This window comes from Miscanthus floridulus, chromosome 12 (assembly GCF_019320115.1).
Source record: "Miscanthus floridulus cultivar M001 chromosome 12, ASM1932011v1, whole genome shotgun sequence".
Lineage (NCBI taxonomy): Eukaryota > Viridiplantae > Streptophyta > Magnoliopsida > Poales > Poaceae > Miscanthus > Miscanthus floridulus.
Window position 1 is genome coordinate 8011791 of NC_089591.1, and position 18902 is coordinate 8030692.

An 18902-nucleotide genomic window follows, 5' to 3' on the forward strand; every position below is an offset into this window, starting at 1 on the left:
TAGTATCACATTTTAATAGCTTAGGTTTAACCAATTATGGATAAAAAAACTATCAATATTTATGATATTAAATAAATATCATTGCATTAATTACGAAATATATTTGCATAATAAATTAATTCGAAGCCATAAATATGAATATTATTCATAAGAAATTTGATTAAACGTGAATTATTTTTATTGTCACGTAACTATAAGTTGTATTCTTTTCTGGAAGGAGGAAGTACTTCCTCTGCATTGAGACCAGAAGATCGTTCGTTCCTCCACTGAATGATTGCAATGTACTTCGAAAATAAAAAAACTGCAAGAATATTACTATGGCATCTGTTATCTGACAGCTTTACCATCTGCTGCATTGAGAGCTGAAGATCGAGAGTGAGCACCCTACAGGCAGTGCTCTCTCAATGTTCCTGCAATAAAAATGCACCCCACACCCCAGCAGCAGACAACAGAACAGAACCTAGCCAAGTAGAGACACCAGCCAAATCAATGAAGCCACATGATCGAACTACAGCATTCAATTCCGATCAGGCCTCGTTCGGTTCCTGCATGTAACTGTAACCATTCCAACTTGGGCCTCGTTTAGATTGCAAATTTTTGTAATCTGGACACTGTAGCACGTTTTGTTTGTATTTGATAAACTTTATCTGATCATGGACTAACTAGGTTCAAAAGATTCGTCTCATGATTTACAACCAAACTGTGTAATTAGTTATTTTTTTTACCTACATTTAATGCTCCATGCATGCGTCCAAAAATTGATGTGATGGAGAGAGAGTGAAAAAACTTAGAATTTGTAGGTGATTTAAACAAGGCCCAAGGGATATGGTTCACAAATTTCCAACTTGAAATGTTCACAAATTTGTGAACCATTCCAAGTTGAAATGGTCCGAGGCCTTCAATCCCCAAGAACCGAATGAGCCCTCAAGCTGCAGACTTCAGAACCACCTAGAGACTGCAGCTAGCTTAGCCTCACTCCTTGTCCTCGAGAAAATGGAAACAAGTTACTATTAATAATGCTGTACAATTGCTCTCTTTTCCTTGTTTCTTTTTCCTTTTTTTCCCTTTTCATTTAACTTAAGGACGGCAATCTTCCACCCACTTTAACCGAAAGAAAAAAAAACTAGAATCTTCTTGTCTTAGAATCCAAAGAACGAAGGAAATGTCAGGTCTAGACGATCATCACCTCCTCACAGTACCAGTTCACTCCTAGATCGATTAAGTCGACTCGGACTTGCAGGCCGGCATGGCAACAAAGCAGCCTACGGCCAATGTTCACTCCCTGTGCTTCAGGTCGACGACGATGACACTGATGTTGTCCTCGGTCTCCCTGCCGAGGGCGAGCCTGCCCAGGAGCGAGGCGGCGCGGAGGCACCGGGGCTCCTCCTGGTGGCCGACGACTACGCCAGCGGCGGCCGGAGCTCCTCCTACAGCTGCAGCGGTGGTGGTGGCGGCGGTGGGGTCGGCGGGAGGCGGGTTCCAGTCCTCCAGGACCTGGCGGGCGACGTTGCAGGCGATGTCGTTGTCGATCACGTCCCACATCCCGTCGCTCGCCAGGATCACTGGTCCTCCACCGTCCGATCCGTGATGGTGATCTCCGGCTCAGCGATCACTTCAGGCCTCAGCCACTCGTCCCCTGCATGCACACCCAGGATGGCAACGGATTGGGTTTGGGGTGAATATCCGCGGGTTTTGGTTCTGCGGGTTCGGATTTGGGGATAGTTTTTCACCCACGGTTTTCGAGTTTGGGGCCCGAAACCAATCGGGTTCGGTTTCGGATTTGGTTTTCCACCCGTGGATATCCAATGGATATCCGAAATAAATTATTTGGAATTAAAACTCATGTTTTATAATATACTAATAATAATTTGTTTACTTAGATTATTAAATTTATTTAAAGTTGACTCATGAAAATATTTATTATTTGTTGTCTCTTGTTTATACATGTGAATATGTGTATATATATCCGCGGGTTTTGGGTATCCATTCGGGTTTCGGGTATCCGTTCGGGTTTTGGGTATCCGCGGGTTTGGTTTTGGTGATGGATTTCCACCCGAATCGGTTTTCAGGGCGGATTCAGATTTTGATTTCGGGTTTCAGTTTTGGGTGCACGGAGACTCCACCCGATCCGAACCCGACGCGTTGCCATCCTTACCAGCATTATATTATTACTCTTTCCAAAAATGAGATACGTACGTACATTAATTGATGATTAAATGAATTCATCAGCAACACAAACAATCATCTATGTACTCTACGGAAGTCAACTCTCGATGCAAATCTACCTGTCAGATCATTTGCTTACTCAAGCTTGCTTTTTTTTTTAGCAGAGCTTACTCAAGATTGCTTGATTAAGGTAAAGATATGTACTATGACATCACTATCATGAGCTCACTCAGGGCACACCACAAGGCACCAGCAGCGGCAGCACGGTAGGTGGCGCCTCCGGCCACCACCCCCTCTCCGGCGGGCCCCGCCGCATAGGCGACAGCGAGTGGAGACTGCTGCGGCTTTGAGCTCTGCCAGGGGCCGCACCTGCCGGCGACCACTGGGGTCTCCACATGTGCCCCCGCGTCCACCGACACGTGCCCTCGGCCCTCGGAATCCCCTGCCGTCGCCGCCACGTGTCCTCCCGGCGACAGCGACGGCGCACCGCGACCAGCACTGAAAGTTGGCGGGTATCCTCGGGACTGCCATTGCATGGCCCGCTTTGATATCCGTGCTGCACCAGCGCCCGCTGCCTCCTCTCTGTCGTGTCAAGATCCCAGCACCCCAACCCCCTCCGTTGCCGCTGACGTCATCACAGTACACGTCGGCGAGCACGAACACCGCCAGCGGCCAACCACGAGTTGGCAGCGACGGAAACTTCTGGACGCGCGACACCTCACCGGGGGAACACCACACGCGACACCCGCCGCACGGGTCAACGGTCAACGTCGCCGAGACTGACCAGGCGCCCCCGGACCACAACCACACTACGGCGAGTCAAAGCCGACACGTCAGCAAGTACTCTATCAGTCGGTGTCGTCGTCGCCGGACTCGGAGTATACAAAAGGCAGCTGGTCGAAGGAGAGCGGGACGGGCGGCGTCCCTTCGGGCCCGCGGCGCCAGAGCACGGCGCGGGAGTCGCCGCAGTTGGCCACGATGAGGCGGCCGCGGAGGAGGATGGCCACGACGGCGGTGGAGCCGACGATGCCGTTGCAGCGGACAGCGCACTGGTAGAGAACAGAGCTTTACTCCCGGTGGGGAACCCCTCTAGTCCCGATTCCCCACCCGGGAGCAAGCATCCGGGACTAAAGGGGTCCTTTAGTCTCGGGTCAGGAACCGGGACTAAAGGAGGACCTCTAGTTCCGGTTCGTATTATCAACCGGGACTAAAGGTGCCTCCTGACATGTCACGATGGCCGGCACCTTTAGTCCCGGTTGGTAATACGAACCGGGACTAAAGGTTTTATTCCTTTTTTCTTTTCTTTTCAAAATAGGTTTTCGAAATCGTATTGTACGCTGCTAATTATACATTTATACGCGTGTATAGTATGTTTCGGTTCAAGCACAATGAACGTATTAAATCACACAATTCAAGCATAGAAAATATATATATATATATATATATATGCATGCATGCATCATATATATATTTACATGCATGCATGCATATGTGTATTTTACATTATATTATTTCATGTGCATATATTACAAAAAGATTGCATTACAGTTGTTGTGATATAACAAGTTTTTTCTTATCATCTAGCTTGGCTTCTATGGCAGTGTTGGGTCGAAGTAGAACTCGCCCTTGGAATCGATGACCTGCTCATTAAAAAATCCGGCTATAGACTCTTGAATTGCTTTGATTTGGTCTTGCCGTATGACCTTTTCCTCCAACCATCGAGTCTACAGGTTTGAATTAAAGGAAAATAAATTAATATATGTACATATATATATATAAAGACATAGTAACACAATCAATAATAATAATTAAATGAATATATAGTGTATTTTTAACGTACTTTGAGTCTCTCTGTAGGAGTTCTTTGGGAGACCACCTTGATAAACTTTCAAACATAGTAACCACAGTAGTTGTTTCCCTGTTCCTGCCTCAGACACCACTTTACGAGAAAAAGATTTGTCATCCAATCTGGTGATCTGGTGAAAGCTATATGTTTAATTAATAAAGATGATGCGATTCAGGGAACTTACTTTCAAAGGAATTACATTAAGTGGCGCTTTGTATTTTTCCATGTGTTGCTTTTCAATAAAGGTTTTCCAAACACTACCCAATAAAAAAATTGTCACGTCATCAGATATAGTTAATCATCATGTTTGTGTGTATATATAGTTGCTAGAGATCCCGAAATTACCTCTGGATAATATCTATCATATCTTAGTAGTCTTGTTGTGGTTTTCTCATCGAGTCATAGATTATCAAGTAACTTTTCACCAGATCGATGTCCATCAATATCCAGTGATTGCTGCATGTGTTTATAGGATATAACGCATAACACTCATTAATTAACTAGAATCAACATATGAGCCATTAAGGATGATCGACATTATTAACACTCACTTGAAGTTATAGGAAAAGAGTATATCCTTCTTGTGGCGTTGGTTCACTAAGAAGTTCATGAGGTTGCTCTCTGACTCAGACTTCAAATTAGTCTTTAGAGTAATTAGGTCTTTGAATACTATATGGGGATCAACAAAACTAATTTCATTGCAGCCTTCGTTTCTGAGCTCTGTCATTGTAAATCTACATATATATAGTACTTGTTAAGATAATTTATATGCATATACACACATATGATGAGTTTAATAATAGATCGAAAGAATTATTACTTACAGGCAATAGCAGCTAATGATAACTTTGTCCAGAGAGGTCAGGTGGCATAGTTGATGAAATTCTGCAAAGTCAACATACATAACATCATCGCCACAGAACCAATGTTCGTCTCTAATTCTGACACCAACGCAGAAGTCTCCACCGGTAGACGCCTGCATGTACCACTTGTTTAGCAGGTACATTTGCGTCCCCAGATCAGATAAGGCTTGAGGGTTGTATAGACTCTGGCCTAGTACAAATTTTTTCTTCCAAATATCAACCTCCGCCGCACTCTCAATGTTTCCATCACCAAACATCTGGTAAAGGTCGAGACCAGTCTCATCAATAAATTCACCAAGGTGATCCAAATCGACATCCGGAGGTATATTTGCCTGATGCATTAATCCTAAATTCAAACCATATTCATTACCAACAACTAGCGGGGGGGGAGTGATTGGTGCGCTTGTTGTCCGAGTTGGGCAACTCCTTTCCCTGCCCGCTTCTTTTTCTGTGCCGCCTCAATTGACTTGGTGAGAGTGCGGTCATAGTCCGATAACGTTGATTTGGACGGCTTATGAGATTCCCGCTGTTGTTGCTGGTAAGAAGCCACCCTTTTTCTTAGAATATCTAGAGCTACGAAGAAGTACGGTTTCTCCTTGCTTCTTGATTCTTTTTAAGTTTGTCATAGAATCTAGACATATCTTTTTTATATGCATCAGTTCCTTCTTCCTTCTCTTCAGATATTATTTTGGGAATAGCCCTTGGTTTCACGGTGGCTTTCTTTGCAGGCGGGGACTGGTTCTTCATTTGAGGGGCTGGCCTCTTGCTAGGCTTCTTGGTAGGCGGGGGCGGGGGAGGCGTTGGAGACCTCCTTGGAGGTGTTGTCAGCGGCGTTGGAGACCTCCTTGGAGGTGGCGGCTGCGGCGTTGGAGACCTCCTTGGAGATGGTGTGGATGCAGCCTCGCCTTCCAACACAATGTCATCGTACAGAGCACTATGATGATCTGGCGATTGAACAATTGGATTTAGGTTGGGGGAGGATCTGCTACAAAAAAAGGAATGACATATTATTATGAGCAGATTATTAATTATTTAAGCCAATACAAATTAATAATGTAGTGTTTTCATCCACACGTACCTATGGTGAGGTAGTTCAGGAGGAGGTGGAGCCGACATCCCTGGAATGATGATGTAGCGCTTGCGCCATAGAATAAATGTCTTCTCCGCTTCTCCTAGAGTCTTCTCGCCATCACCTCCAGGAATGTCAAGAGGCAAATCACTAAAACCTTTTTCAGCTTTATCTACCGAGATGGTAGCATATCCTTCTTGGATTATATTCCCATGAATCCTTGGTGTCTTGGTTCGGTCAATAGGATTAACAAGACCGATAGCCACCTTGATTGTGGAATTCCCCTTCGGAATGTGTAGCTCACACGTTGTACAAGGTTCAGTGATGTCATCCATAGGGAAGCGCAGTCCTGTATCCCCTTGATTTGGTATCTCCGTGGAAGCACAGCTGCTTTTCAACTGAACAGATTGGCTAATGTTGATTCCTGGCTCTGATGCCTGCTTGCTTGCACTCACTGCTATTTGCACTTTCCTTCTTATTTCCTCTTGCATTCTCGCTTCAAGGTTTTTTCCCGCTCATGTGCTTCACGCACCGCTTCCTCCAACCTCTAGAGCCGCTGTGCCTCCTCTTCCTTCTTTCTCTGGCGGCTTCTGTAGGAAGGTCTGTCCTGAGGGAATCCATGCTCCCACGAGACACTTCCTTTGCCTCTAGTTCGGCCACCATGTTTAATAGTCCTGATGGCGTATGTCAGCTCATCCTTCTCTCTGTTGGGCCTAAACGCACCACTAGTAGTAGTTCTCTGAGCATAAAACAATCTTTCTGCTGCTTCTTGCAGTCTTGCGCCATAAACGCACTTCCCTGTCTCCTGGTCTAGTGTTCCCCCATGAGCGAAAAACCAATTCTTTGCACGTTCTCCCCACTCGAGTGATTCTAGTCTAATACCCTTGGCAAGAAGGTCTGCTTCCATTTTGTTCCACTTCTTAATGGCAGTCGGGTAGCCACCTGATCCCAAGTTATGGTGGTATGTCTTCTGTTGGGCATTACGTTGGTTCTTTATCACCCGACTCACACCCTCTTCCGAAGTCTTGTACTATACAAACTCATCCCAATAGGGCCTCTGCTTTGAGATCGGGCCTGGGACAGTAAAATCTGGTGCTATGTTCTTCTTGACATACGTCGTGTATAGGTATTTCTTCCAAGTCTGAAACTAGGTGGCCATCTTCTTCATTGCCCAATCCCTAACTCGCTCCTTCAATTCATCACCATCTATTATATCATCATAACCATCTGTTTGGAGCGTGAAATGTACCAAGACATCTTTCCAAATTAACGCCTTGTCACGATCGGAGACAAAATTGATATGAGGAGCATTGGTCTTCTTCTTCCATTCATGGGTACTAATCGGGAGCCGGTCCCGTACAAGGTAACCACAGTGGTGCACAAATTTCATTTTATTCGGCCCCCCGGTTCTCCTGTATCCACATTGAACTCCGAGATGATGAAGCGGCCCTCCAATGGATTTTTGGGACCTCGAACATTTTTACTCTTCGTTGTAGTTGTTGATGTCGATCCAGAGGGCTACAAAACATAAACATTATTTTTAATGTCATGAGCACACATAAGACATATGATAATATATATAGCTAATAATAAAAAATATATACTTGGCCAATAAGTTGTTGCTCATTTTGTTCAAGAGCTAAGTACTGACTCCCGTCATCTGCATCCTCTTGCACGTTATTTTTAGCACCATCATCGCCGGCAACTTGAGTGCCAGTGTTGATCAAATTCATCATCAACTCCTCCTCATCCATGTTTCTCGGGTCAGCCATCTAGCTTCAAAAAACAAAACCAATATATAGTACGTCAAATCTTTGTTTACATGCGTAAAATCTACGAACAATATGCATTATTAAATCTTGCCCCTCGGTCACGGACGCAATTCGCCACACTAGGGCGAACTGCGTCGGTACTAGGGCGAATTAGGGCTATACATAAACGGCCGAGGGCGAATTGCATCGGTGACTAGGGCGAACCATGTCGGTGACATCAATAGCGCGGTTTGCCCTAGTGTGATTGTTTAGCATTAACGATAACGATAATATGAATGTTGATCAACTAGGCCACGAGAGAGGGCGGTGTGATAAGAGTGGTGGTGCTCCACTCTGCCGTATATATGTCTGTACACATGGGTGAACGAGGGCGGCAGTGCCATGTGAACCATGTAGTCATTCATCATATGAGAAAATTCTATGCTGATAATGTAAGTATAAGTCATTATGAAATGTAAGTATATGTGTCTTATTGCTAATATAACCATTACTATTTCCGAAATGATAAGTATTTATTTTCTTCTTCTACAGGCATAGTACTTCATCTTTGATGCTATGATATAAAGTTTGAAGATAGTCTTCCTAGAAAAAATATGTAATGTTCATATTACTTTAGCAACATTAATATATTATATCTGTATATTCAAAGTTCACAAATGAAGAAACGTTGAAGTTTTCCTTCATTTTTATATGATATTTGCGTATATAAAATCTAGGACATTTGTAATTTACTATAGAACATCTATAAAAAACTTTTGGGCAGCAGAAAGATATAGAAAATATTTTTATCCAAATAGCCCTCTAATGATGATATAAAGAGTGAGCTTTACAAAAACTCTAGAAGATGGTCTAAGTTCTGCCTATATAGAGCATCTACATGCGCCTCTAAAAGGCTCGATGTAATAGTGATATAAGGAACAAAAACTAGTGCAATTATTTAGGGGAAAATGAGAAACAATGTTGAAAAGGTCCCTCTATTGCAGAAAGACATTATTCATTGTAGTCTCTAGAGTGAAGGATGGCTAAATAGAGGACCGATCGAACTAGAGTATTGTGCTGACCCCATCATCTCAGCTTGAGTAATCTTCTTTTTGGACTTTTCTTTCTTGTGGCCCAAATTGTTTGTAGCCATGCATGCAAGTCCAACCAAAACTGCTTACATCATCACATGTGATATTTTTATAAACTAAAAAACGCTTAGTTTACAAACTGGGTATCCAAATTGAGTTCCTATTTGACCATTATATATCCTACAACAAATCCTTCAAAAAAAGACCCTACATGAATATATTTGGATAAAATTTTGTTAACAAACATTGATCTATGAAGATAGAAAAAATTCTTCTATTGAGCAAATGCAATGTTCTAGATTCATGAAACAATGTTCTACTTTCAAAAGAGAAATGTTTTCAGTTCAGGAGAACAAATTTCTACGTTTCAGATCTATTCAGCATCACAGCAAAATATAACATTTTTTGAAGTTTTCCGGCCACCGTCTGAGAATGTACAAAGAGACGAACTGATCACCTCGAGCTCGGCAGTGGAGGGCCTCGGACGTGCACAGAGGAGGGCGCGGTGGAGGGCCACGGGCGCACGTGGAGGAGGGGCACGGGCGTGCACGGATGGAGGCCGCACGAGGAAGAAGAGGGCGGCGGTGTCACGGAAGGCGAACGGACGGCGGCGCGAGGAAGAAGAGGGCGACGGTGTTCGATGAGGAAGAAGACGAGCGGATCGATCTGCGCCAGGCGCTGGCGGTTATATACCAGAGAGAATTACTCCCGGTGCCAGCCACCAACCGGGAGTAAAGGGTCTTTACTCCCGGTGCGAGTTACCAACCGGGAGTAAAGGTATACCTACTCCCGGTTGGTAACACGCACCGGGAGTAAAGGGTTTTTTTTGGTGGGCCACAAAACTGCAGCCCACCTTTACTCTTGGGTGGGCTTCACACCCGGGAGTAAAGGTGGCCTGCAGTTTCGTTTCCCGCCTGTTTTAAGCAATAGTCTTGTTAAATATAATAGAAATGTAATAGTTTTTGTTAAATACATAGTAAATTAAATAAAAGGCATAAAATTATTTTGTTAAAAATATGGATTTTCTTTTTCTTTATTGCACATAGGAAAAATCTATAACCTAACTTTTTTTTTATTTTTTGTTACAATTATAAAACATAATGTAACTAATATTTATTATTTCGTTAATGCAAAAATGTAGTGTTTAATTAAAATTATTAAAACTATTGGTTTTGGACAGGAAATTTGTTTTCACATCATTTTAACGTTAATATTTTAATTTTTCATCACTCAATATCCTAATTTACCTTTTTGAGAGAGAAATCCCACCAAATGAAACATTGATTTAATTTGAAACATGACATAATAAACATCTGAATTCACAATTATTACATAATATCTCAAACACACACTACATTAAATCACTATATCATCAAGTGGGCACAGTAGTGAACTTCTTCTTTACGTATGTCCATTGGTTATGATCGCGTCGTAACCATGGAGTGTTCTCATCATTTACCAAGATGCTAGGGTCTTTGTTCACTTTGAAGGGCGGAATTCGGTCATCCTTTTCATAATCTTCTGACATGTCCGACTTGTCCTCAATTCCCACGATGACTCTTTTCCCTGAAAGAACTATGTGGCACTTTGGCTTTTTGGTTGAGTCATTATCGTTTTTCCCTCTTTTTGGTTTGGTAGACATATCATTGACATAGAACACCTGATTCACATCCTTGGCAAGGACGAATGGTTCGTCTTTGTACCCAATATTACTAAGGTCTACTGTTGTCATTCCATACTCGTTGTCTACTGTTACCCCGCCTCCGGTCACCTTGACCCATTGGCACTTGAACAATGGGATCTTCAAAGTAGGTGCATATTCTAGTTCCCATATTTCATCTATGCGTCCATAATATGTCTGCTTATTCCCATTCAGGTCTGTGGCATCTATGCGGACACCACTGTTTTGGTTGGTACTCCTTTTATCTTGGGCTACTATGTAGAATATGTTCCCATTTATCTCATACCCTTTGTATGTGATGATATGCCATGATGGTTGCATAGCCAATAAATACAGTTGCTCATGGATGCTCTCATCACCTTGACATTTTTTTCGCAACCAACCGCCTGAAAGTTTCCATGTGCTTACGCGTAATCCAAGCTTCAGTCTTCCCTGGAAACTCAGATCGTAAGAGATCCTTGTGTGTCTCAATATACGGATCTACCAAAGAGGAGTTCTATAGAACTGTGTAGTGCGCTTTATTGAAATAATCATCATCCGTACCAATATATGTTTTCCTCCCTAGTGTCCCCTTTCCGCTTAGTCTCCCCTCATGTCTCAATTTAGGAACACCAATCGAGTCAAGGTCGGGAATAAAGTCAACACAGAACTCAATGACCTCTTCTGTTCCATAGCCCTTGGCGATGCTTCCTTCTGAGCGAGCACGGATTGTAAACATATTTCTTCAGGACTCCCATGAATCTCTCTAAGGGGAACATGTTGTGTAGGAACACAGGACCGAGAGTGAAAATCTCCTTGACTAGGTGAACTAGGAGGTGTGTCATAATATCAAAGAAGGAAGGAGGGAACACCAACTCAAAGTTGATGAGACATTGAACCACATCATTCTGTAGTTTAGCTAGATCAGTTGGATCAATTGCCTTCTGAGAAATTGCATTGAGGAATACACATAGCTTCACGGTGGCTAAACGTACATTTGGAGGTAGAATTCCTCTTAATGCAACTAGAAGTAATTGCGTCATGAGAACGTGACAGTCATGGGACTTTAAGTTATAGAATTTCTTCTCTGGCACATTTATAATACCCTTTATATTCGAGGAGAATCCCGATGGTACCTTGATGTTGTTTAAGCATTCAAACATGATTTCCTTCTCCTCTTTGCTTAGAGTGTAGCTAGCAGGATGTAAATAATGGCGTCCATCATCTGTCTTCTCTAGATGCAGGTTGTCTCTTTCTCTCAAACAACGTAGGTCCTGTCGTGCTTCAAATGTGTCCTTAGGCTTTCCATACACACCCATAAAGCCTAGCAGGTTCACACAAAGATTCTTCATCAGGTGCATCACGTCGATCGAGCTATGGACCTCTAGGACTTGCCAATAGGGTAGGTCCCAAAATATGGACTTCTTCTTCCACATGGGTGCGTGACCGTTAGCATCGTTCGGAACAGGTTGGCTTTCATGTCCTTTTCCAAAGACGACTTTCACATCATTGATCATATCGAGTACATCCTCACCGGTTCGGTTGTGAGGCTTGGTCAGGTGGTCTGCCTTCCCTTTAAAATGCTTGCCTTTCTTTCTTACGGGGTGATTTGCAGGAAGAAATCGACGATGGCCAAGGTACACGACCTTTCGACATTTTTTCAAGAATACACCTCTAATATCACCGAAGCAGTATGTGCTTGCATTATATCCCTTGTTTGACTGTCCTAAAAGATTACTTAGAGTAGGCCAATCATTGATTGTTACGAACAACAATGCTCGCAGATCAAAGTGTTCCTGTTTGTACTCATTCCCACACACGTACACCTTCTTTATTCCACAAAATGAGAAGTTCGTCAATAAGTGGTCTCAGGTACACATCGATGTCATTGCTAAGGTTACTTCGGGCCTTGGATGAGCACATGCATCATAATGAACTTCCGCTTCATGCATAACCAAGGAGGAATGTTGTAGATACTTAGAGTAACAGGCCAAGTGCTATGACTACTGTTCTGCTCTCCAAAAGGATTGATACCATCTGTACTTAAAGCAAACCTTAAGTTTTTTGCGTCATTTACAAACTCCGGGAATTCTCTGTCGATTGCTCTCTACTAGGGACCCATCAGCAGGGTGTCTCAACATATTGTCTACCTTACGGTCTTCTTTGTGCCATCACAACAATTTTGCATGTTCTTTGTTTCTGAACAGACGTTTCAAGCGTGGTATTATAGGAGCATACCACATAACCTTGGCTAGGGATTTTCTTCCGCGGACGTTCGTCCTCAACATCACCAGGGTCATCTCGTCTGATCTTATACCGCGACGCATGGCATACCGAGCATGCATCCAATTTCTCGTACTCTTTGCCACGGTACAGGATGCAGTCATTAGGACATGCATGTATCTTCTCTATTTCTAGCCCCATAGGACAGACAATTTGTTTTGCTTCGTAGGTAGTGGCGGGCAATTCATTATCCTTCGGAAGCATCTTCTTTTGGATTTTTAGTAACTCTCCAAATCCCTTGTCAGATACACCATTCTTTGCCTTCCATTGCAGCAATTCTAGTGTGGTTCCTAACTTTTTCTGCCCTACATCACAAGTTGGGTACAACAATTTCTTGTGATCTTCTAGCATCCGCTTGAACTTGATCTTCTCCTTTTCACTTTCACATTCTCTTTGTGCGTCATGAATGACCTGAGAAAGATCATCAGCCGACTCATCTTCTGTGGCTATCTCTTCTTTAGCTTCTCCCATTGCAGTATCATTGAAGCACGTACCATCAGGAATAATATCATTGTCGTCCCATTGTTCTTCTTCATCTTTTTCCATTACAACACCAGTTTCTCCGTGCTTTATCCAACAAATATAGTTTGGCATGAAACCCGACTTGAACAAGTGTGAATGAAGAGTCCTTGAGCAAGGATATTCCACCGTATTCTTACATATGGCACATGGGCAACACATGAAACCATCGCGTTTGTTTGCCTCGACCGCACGTAACAAAGAATGCACGCCGTCAATGAACTCTTGGGAGCGGCGATCAGCATTATACATCCAATGACGGTTCATCTGCATTACATGACATAAATACCATATTAAAACCTAGATCATAATTAATTATTTATACAACATGCGTGCCACCACAAAAGATACAAATTTATGAAAGCATCGCTACAATGTAGACAATCCCAACTACCATTAAAAGAACTAAAGCTAAAATACATTTCAGGAGCACAAGGATTTCGCGACCAATCTCAACTAAAACAGACAGATCCCCCGATTGTGCAACATCTTTGGGCTTCTTCGGCTGGATCACTGCCTCATTAACCGCCGTATCTGCCTGTTGTGCAAGATATTTTTGCACGAGTTCAACATACTCTTCCTTCCTAGTAGAAGCCTGAACATCGTCCACTACCATTCCACTGAAATTAAAATAAAAAATTAGAACTTTAATCACAACCATTATGAAAATAGGTATAAACTAACCATAATCATTAAATACGATAAAATAACTCACATTGCGATCCAGACACTTGTAGAAGATACGATCCTTGTTGGGACCCTCCTTCTTCACTCGGTACTCCATCACAATCTTCATCTCATCACAACACTTGCCGCATAGAATGAGAGGGAGGCCCGGCCTAAGTCGCTTTGGAAACCCATGAGAGGCCGAGGACCCAGAAGCAGTTGCCATCTACTCTCTATACTTATTTTTAATACACTATAAATTTCTCCTTTTATAAACAAATAAAATTAATAAACTATAAAATTATCTAGATCTCTATACTTATTTTTAATACATTATAGCTCAAAAACATGTTTTAATAAATAACCATCCGTACTAGTTGACCTTGCTTACGTGATCATCTCGGCGAGCATTTCTCCACCGGACGGCACCGTACTTAGTCAAGGAAGAGCTCCGATTCTACGAGGAAGGGAACACGGTCTTCCACGACCGTTGTCGCTCTCCCTCGTAGAATCAAAGCTCCTCCTTGATATCCGTTACTGCTCGGTAGAGAACATGCTCGCCGAGATGAACACGGTCCGCAAGTTCAACTAGTACGGATTTTCTATAATTTTCTAACTATTTTCTAAGTTTATATTTATATATACTACGTTTAGGTACTGTGATTGACAGACTACTGCGACGATATCAGGACATGTGAATAAATAACCATCCGTACTAGTTGACCTTGCTTACGTGATCATCTCGGCGAGCATTTTCTCCACCGGACGGCACCGTACTTGATCAAGGAAGAGCTCCGATTCTACGAGGAAGGGAACACGGTCTTCCACGACCATTGTCGCTCTCCTCTCGTAGAATCAAAGCTCCTCCTTGACGTCCGTTACCGCTCAGTAGAGAACATGCTCGCCGAGATGAACACGGTCCGCAAGTTCAACTAGTATGGATTTTCTATAATTTTCTAACTATTTTCTAAGTTTATATTTATATATATACTACGTTTGGGTACGGTGATTGACAGACTACTGCGATGATAACGGGACATGTGAATAAATAATCATCCGTACTAGTTGAACTTGCTTACGTGATCATCTCGGCGAGCATTTCTCCATCGGACGACACCGTACTTGGCCACGGAAGAGCTCCGATTCTACGAGGAAGGGAACACGGTCTTCCACGACCGTTGCCGCTCTCCCTCGTAGAATCAAAGCTCCTCCTCGACGTTCGTTACCGCTCGGCAGAGAACATGCTCGCCGAGCTGAACACGGTACGCAAATTCAACTAGTACGGATTTTCTATAATTTTGTAACTATTTTCTAAGTTTATATTTATATATATACTACGTTTGGGTACGGTGATTGATAGACTACTGCGATGATATCGGGACATGTGAATAAATAATCATCCGTACTAATTGAACTTGCTTACGTGATCATCTCGGCGAGCATTTCTTCAGCGGACGGCACCGTACTTGACTACGGAAGAGCTCCGATTCTACGAGGAAGGGAACACGGTCTTCCACGACCGTTGCCGCTCTCCCTCGTAGAATCAAAGCTTCTCCTTGACGTCCGTTACCGCTCGGCAGAGAACATGCTCGCCGAGCTGAACACGGTCCGCAAGTTCAACTAGTATGGATTTGCTATAATTTTCTAACTATTTTTTAAGTTTATATTTATATATACTTTAACCTTCTTTCATGTAAATATGCAAGCTTGAAGTGATTTTGAGCTCAAATTGCTTACAAATGAAAAAAACCACAATAAAGAACCATATATATATAGTGAACAAAATGGCATAAGACAATGGTGAAAAATGAGAATATGAGATTGGTAACCTTTACAACTGAAGAATCGACGGAGGAATCGAAGAATGGATGGAGGAACAATGGAGGGAGGGAGGAAGCAAGAACACTAGTGCAGTGAGCTTCAAAATGTGCTGAGCTCGGGCTCGGGGAGGAAGAAGGAGACGGCCGATATATAAAGGGAGAACATTTAGTCTCGATTGGTGGCTCCAACCGGGACTAAAGGTAACTTTCCAACCCCGGGCGTAGCCACGGCCCGGGAGTAGACCTTGACTCCCGGTTGGATCCACCAACCAGGAGTAAAAGTATATCTTTAGTCCCGGTTGGTGGCTCCAACCGGGACTAAAGATCCCTGCCACCTCTGTCTGGCGCAGTAGCCGTTGGACAGGGACTTTTAGTCCCGGTTGGAGCCACCAACCGGAACTAAAGGTATTTCTAGTCCCGGAGGAAAAAAAATTCCGGAACTAGAGCCCATTTTAACCGAAGATCAAAGGTCTGTTCTCTACTAATGGCGACGCCGGTGACGGAGAGCGGGCAGCCGCAGGCCGGGCACGTGACGCGGCCGCACGCGCACGCCAGCGGCGCCATTGCGTCCACGCGCCGGAAGCTGCGCATCAGCGCGGCCCGCCACACGCGCTCCTCCTCCGCCTTCTCCGACCAGGGCTCGGCGGCGGGGGGACCTCCGAGGAATGCTGTGACGCTTCTCGCGGCGTCGCTCGACGCCTGCCGGAGACGCAGGAACGCCGCTCCCTCCCTCTCTAGCTCCTCCGCCACCAACTCGTGCATCCGCTCGCAGACACCTGCGTGCATACATTCATTGGTCGATCAGTTGCAGTCTAATGGAGTATATTAACAGGGATAATGATGATAGGCAGGCAAATGCTAAAAGAGACAAGTAAGTAAACGAGGTAGAGAAACGTGGATCCATGGACACTTGGTACTAGCTAGCAACAGAAAACAGTGACTGACTAGCGCTAGTAGCCAAAGCCAAATGTGGTGCAGGAGGGAAGCTACCTGTTGCAGCTTTGGCTTCGGCAAGCATTCATGGCCTAGTACTACCTTTCTTGTTAGATGATGATGATGCAAACAAACAAATGACAGTACCAGTAAAAGGCTGGAAGAGTTACTAAAGTAAATAAGCAGAAGAATGTTTGTTACCGTTCATTAGATGACGATGCAGAATTGGGTAACGAAATTACTGCTGGCAAGTGATGATGGACATGAAATGTTCAGATTAACAAGGGATGGGATCGATCGATCGATGCAGTGATTAGCTCGAGATGAGTAAGATTTGGCGGCGGCCAGGCGAAGGCGGCAAGACGACACGTACATGGGGGCCGCCGTGGCCGTCGAAGACGGCGAAGAAGTGCATGGGCGAGCCGTCGGCGGCCCAGGTGCACAAGTTGGGGTGGAGCGAGACGTGTCCGCCATGATCCGCATCCGCCCCGCCATGGTCACGGAGCCGAACGCCACGGGCCACACCTGCTGCGTGGCGACGGCGGCGACAGGCTCAAGCTCGGGCTCAGGCTGCCGCTCTGCCGGTGGGAGCGGCGCCAGCTCCATCTCCTGCACGCCCGGGTCGGCCTCCTCCTGCGACGAGCCCTGCGAAGCCGACTGCGACGACGACGACGGCGAGAACCGGGAGGCCGCCGGGCGGAGCCGCCGCACCCAGCTCGGACCCGCCTCGCCGGATCCTTGCGGCTCGAGGCGGCGGCGCCTGCGCAGCCGGCATTCTTGGGTGGGCGCCGGCGCGGCGGTCGGGTTCCCGACGCCGTCGCCGCCAGCGGGCACGTTCACGCCGGCGCTGGCCATCACCATCAGCTAGCGGGCGGGGCGGTCTGTCACGCGGAGGAAGAGGAAGAGGAAGAGCGGCGGAACTACGAGTAGGAGTAGTCCCGGAGCAGCGACGACGACGCAGCCGCAGGTGAATCCATGCGAACGAAGCTAGCCTGGCTAGGTGATCGGATGAGATCGAGGTGGCGGTGGGGGGATCGGCGCGTGGGTGGTGGTGTGCGAGGACGGAAGAGCAGCGGCGGGTCCTGTTCGGCGGGACGCGACGTGGACTGCGGGCGACACGTGGCCGGGGAGGTAAAGGGGGCGCATGGTCCCGCTGGGAGACGCCGCGGCGCAAACTGGCAGTGGGCCCCGAAAGCCGCGGGCGGCATGATTTCCGTCATCTCATCTCTCCACAGCGGCGCCTGCGCCTGCGTACGACGGCGTTTGGACGATGCGTGCCGCCGCTCTTTCTTCCGACGCTCGCCGGCCTGCCGATGCCGTGGCGGCTTCCATCATCTCCTTTGTACTTTGCCGTTGCAGGCTTGCAGCACCGCTCTACGATCTTCCGCGTGCGTAGTGCAGTGTAGTGTAGCACAATCGTAAACCGGCGCCAGAGTACGCCCGCCCACAGTTACCAAACTAGATCAGTGGTACTTCGGCAAACGTAATTAAAAAAATTGTCATTCTTAATACAAAAATTATAGCTAGATTTTCTTTTCTGAAGAGAAGACAACTAGATCAGTGGCAAATTAATCACACACAACTTAGGTAACTAAGGCCCCTCCGACAATAAGCGACAAACAAACCCTACGGCTACAATGCCATCCGACAGCAAACGACAAAATGTTCTACGGCTACTGACGCTATTTTAAAACCAAGCGGTAAAAAACCTTAATGGTTAATAATGACCCTCCGACAGCAAGCAATAAAAGCTTCTATGGCTACTGACGCCACTTTAAAATCAAGCGGGAAAAACCGTTATGGTTACTGGTCCCCCTCCGATAGCGAGCGACAAAAACCTCTAGGCCTACTAATGCAACTTTAAAATCAAAACGGCAAAAAAACCCTTACGGTTACTAATGCTTCTCCGACAGCAAGCGATAAAAACCTTTACGCCTACTAGCTCCACTTCAAAATCAAGCGACATAAAAAACCTTAGGATTACTAATGCCCCTCCGACAGCAAGCGATAAAAACCTCTATGGCTACTAACACCACTTTAAAATCAAGCGATAAAAAACCCTTAGGGTTACTAATGCTCGTCCAACAACAAGCGACAAAACTCTAACTGCTACTAACGCCACTTTAAAATAAAGCGAAAAAACCCTTACAGATACTAATGCTCGCCCGACAGCAAGCAACAAAACTCCTACGGCTACTACTAACGTCACTTCAAAATTAAATCAAGCGGCAAAAA

At 45.0% G+C, this 18902-nt stretch overlaps 1 pseudogene; it reads right to left on the bottom strand.

The window, feature by feature from the left end:
• Positions 1 to 1155: 1155 nt before the first annotated feature.
• On the bottom strand, positions 1156 to 17716 carry LOC136495528 (probable protein phosphatase 2C 37; annotated as a pseudogene).
• Positions 17717 to 18902: the final 1186 nt, after the last annotated feature.